This window comes from Camellia sinensis, chromosome 4 (genome assembly GCF_055761805.1).
Source record: "Camellia sinensis isolate YWXY chromosome 4, ASM5576180v1, whole genome shotgun sequence".
In the NCBI taxonomy this organism is placed as follows: Eukaryota; Viridiplantae; Streptophyta; class Magnoliopsida; order Ericales; family Theaceae; genus Camellia; species Camellia sinensis.
Genome location: NC_138964.1, coordinates 74,468,986 through 74,473,490, shown reverse-complemented (window position 1 = coordinate 74,473,490; position 4,505 = coordinate 74,468,986).

Here is a 4,505-nt window from a genome sequence, read left to right as displayed (position 1 = left end):
GGGATAATTCTTTTAATGAGGCTTGAGTTAATGAGAAGCATAGGCAATGACCCTTCCATTCTGTATGAGTACACATCCCAATCCTTTGTAAGAGGCGTCATTGTAAATCACAAATCCCTCGGTACCACATGGTAGAGCAAGAACTGGTGCTGTAGTTAACCTTATCTTCAACTCCTAAAAGGCAGATTCCCTTTGTTCTGACCACTCAAATGGAACACCCTTTTGGGTCAATTGGGTAATCGACACTACAATTTTAGAAAAGTCTTTAACAAATCTCCGGTAGTATCTAGCTAAACCCAAGAAGCTACGCACCTCTGTCACATTCATAAGAGTTGGCCAATTCACAATGGCTTTTATCTTGTATGGGTCAACAAAAACGCCCATCTTATTAATTACATGCCCCAAGAACACCACTTCATGTAACCAAAGCTCACATTTCTTCAATTTCGCATATAATTTCTTATCTCTAAGTGTTTGAAGAATTAGGCGCAAATGATTCTTATGAGGTTCCATACTTTTCCAACAAATGAGGATGTCATCAACAAACACAACTACAAAGTCATCTGAGTACGGTTTAAAGACACAGTTCATCAAATCCATGAAGGCCACCGGTGCATTAGTAACCCCAAATGGCATAACCAAAAATTCATAATGCCCTGTATCGGGTTCGAAAAGTAGTTTTCTCAATGTCTTTGGCTTTTACCTTTAATTGGTGACACCCAGATCTCAAATCTATCTTTGAAAGACTTACGCACCTTTGGAGTTGATCAAATAAGTCGTTGATTCTAGGCAAAAGATACTTATTCTTTATAGTTACTTTATTGAGCTCCGGGTAGTCAACACAGAACTGAAGTGTCCCATCCTTCTTCTTTACAAAAAGAACTAGTACACCCCACTGAGAGATACTCGGGCGAATGAACCCTTTATCAAGTAAGTCTTGCAACTGTGTCTTCAATTCTTTCATTTCAGTTGGTGACATTCTATAAAGGGTTTTTGAAATAGGTTGAGTTCCCGGCACTACGTCAATTGTAAATTCAATTTCGCAATCCACTTGCTCTCCTAGCAACTCTTTTGAAAAAACATCTGAAAATTCATGGACAATTGGAATTGTATCAACACACACATCCGTTGGTTGTCCATTCAAAATACTACATAAATACCACTGACAACCCTTTTGTAACAATTTACATGCTTTCATAGATGAAATCAGGTAAGGTGGAGGGATTACCTCATGCACCGCAAAAGTAAATTCAGATTGTCCTGGAGGTCAACAGATAACTTGCTTGGACGTACAATCAATAGTCACTTGGTATTTACTTAGCCAATTCATTCCCAAAATTACGTCAAAATAAGTTATGTCAAGAGGTAACAAATTTGCATATAACTGAACATCCCAAATCAAGATTTCACATGCAAGATAAATAGACGTACATAATATGGAGTCCCCCGATGGTGAAGATACACACAACACATAATGTTATGGTTCCATACGTCTATTCAAATGACTACCAAATGTTTTTGACACAAATGAGTGGGTAGAACCAGAATCAAATAATACGCAAGCGAAGTGACCATTGATGGAGAATGTACCTGACACCAGAGCCTCAGCATTCTACACATCACCAGGAATAAGGGCAAACACTCTTCCCTGTCTAGCAGTGTCTCTAGTATTGGTGGGTTTTGCAGCTGTCTATTTGGTTGGAGCTGGAGTTGAGCCAATTGAACTTGTAGTGGTTCTATTCCCATTTTGTTGGTCTCTCTAAGGGCAATCTTTCACTAAGTGACCCGTCTTTCCACACTTGAAGCATGCCCCAATTACCTGATAACAAGTCCCATGGTGTCTCTTCCCACATTCTGGGCAAACTGGCACTAAGCCACAAGCAGAAGCGGAAGTACTAGAGGTCCCCAGATTCAGTTTCTTAGTCAGTGGTGCCACTAATCCCCTTGGTGCTTGTGCATTCTGTCTCTTCCCTTTCCACTCTGAAATTCTATTTTGAGCAACGATATTACCCTCAGCCATTATTGCCCTTTCCAATATGTCAACATGTGTAGGCAATTTTAAAACATTAATTTGATCAAGAATGGCATTCCGTAGTCCTCCTTCGAATTTTCTTGCTTTCTTGTAGTTCGTATCCACCATACGTGGTGCAAAATGGGCTAGTTCTACAGATTGTGCTTTACACTCTACAACAGTCTTGTTCCATTGCCTCAAAGCCTCAAACTCTGTCACTTTCTTATCTCGTATACAACATGGAAAATACTTGTCATAGAAAAGCTCCAAAAATTGAGCCCAAGTCAACCCTTGATGTTCAATTCTCATGAGCATCCAACATCTATGTGTTTTGTCTTAAACAGTAAAAGTGGCAAGTTGTACTTTCTATGCTTCGGTGCATAGAAAAACCTCAAACAACTTCTCTATGCCCGGCACCCACTCCTCTACTTTCATTGGATCGATTCCCCCCTTACACAAAGGTAGTTTCATCTTCCTAAGCTCCTTTGTTAGTGCAATTGTTCTATCCTTGGCTTGATGGTCTTGCACCACTGGTGATGGTATAGGCACTAGTGGCGGTGGTGGTTGTTGTTGTTGATGTTGTCTCATAGTTTTTGTCATGTCCACTATCAACCTTTCAAACCTATGAAGCCGCGCGAAGGTAGACTCCTCTAAATCATCCATCATTGTCCTCACCATGATCTACATATCAAGAGATTATAATACACACAAAAAACATACACAAGTACACATTGACAGTATTTGTTCATATTTCACATCATTGGTCATAGCATATACAGATCATGTTATCATGTTTCATATTGTATGCATATCATAAGGAAGTAACATGAATGTAACCTAAGCCTTTTCTAGACTCCTTAAAGCTCAAATGGACCCGTGTGTGAGGTAGCAACTTGTGCTCTGATACCAACTATCACGACCCAAACTTGCCCCTAAAAGTTTAGGCCATGATCGGCCTATACTTAGGCCTAAAAAATAGAATCTCGAAATAACCCATACATACACAAGTACAATTCATGCAGGTAGATACACGAAGTTATCAACCCAAAATTTACATATTAACAAAGTGTTTAACAAAAGCCACTAAAGGCTTAACAAAAAGGTGACATTAAAGGAACTCCTCAGAAAGACAAAAAGGGCCATCAAAAGTTTCCTAAAGCTGACTTAGGGCTGGCCCGCAAACTGATCACCTACATAGACATATATAAATATGGAGTGAGAAAGGCTCAGTGAGTAATAATAATGTAAGGAGGTTCATGTCAAAATGCATACGTCTTGAAGAATATAGATATAAATTATACACATGTCTTATCCACAATCATATTCTAAAACGGCCTTGGGCCCACATAAGACGGAACGACCTTAGGCTCAACATAAGGCGAAATGGCCTTAGGCCCAACATAAGATAAAACGGCCTCGAACCCAACATAAGACAAAATGGCCACGGTCTAACATATCAATAGTTGTTCTGAACATTATAGGGTAGATGGAATATCGCATGTCTCTATCTCCCTTAGCCTTAGAGTCATTAGCCATGAAAAATTCATAACATTATAGGGCAGATGGAACATCGGAATGCTTGCATCTCCCTCGGCCATAGGGCCATCATACATAACGGAAACAGAACGACCTCCGGTCCATTTCATATGCCATTGCTCAATCATTCCAGTCAAAACACAATTTCTATAATATATGCCATTCACGATCAAAATACATAATTCATAAGTGAAAATACATAAATAAGACATATCGTTATACTACTATTACTCACAGTGATTTGGTACCACAATGGTCCTTTCCGCCGAGTGACCTACACAATGCACACACACAACTTGGTATGCAATCCATTCTTGTCCTAGCTTCTTCTCTTTACTCATTTGTTCAATTTCGAGTTATCTTTAAAAATTTTAGAGGGCTTAAATATATACATTAATAGATTCAGAGGGTCTGAAATATGAACAGAAAACAACAATTTTCTTCCCTGTTTCCCGCAAGTGTGGAAGACCCCTATCGAATGTGCAGAGAGGTGTATCGCTTGTGGTTTTATTTCAGATTGCTTGACTAGCCTCTCTTGTTTTCCGCACGTGTGGCTGTGCATCCCGCACATGCAGCTATGAGCCCCACACGTGCGGTTCGGGGCTTTGTTTGAGCAATCCGAAAATCCAACAATTTCAAGCTTTCCAAATGCATTTCTAAGGCTCAATTCAAGCAATTTCACTTGAACAACATGACATATGATCATAATAAACATGAAACCCAAACTCAAGTAGGTCATAACTTGCTTTAATTTAACATATACAACTTTAATTTCCGTATTTCCTTCACTTTCTCATCTTTTAATCATAAACAAGCAAACATATACAACATATACATATATGAGTTCGAAGCATGCAAAGGCCAAAGATTAGAAGGTAATTTCTCTCAATCTAACTCATGACAAACTCAAAATGCAAGAATCAACTCTTAAATCAAACAAATGTAATGAGTCCTTTTG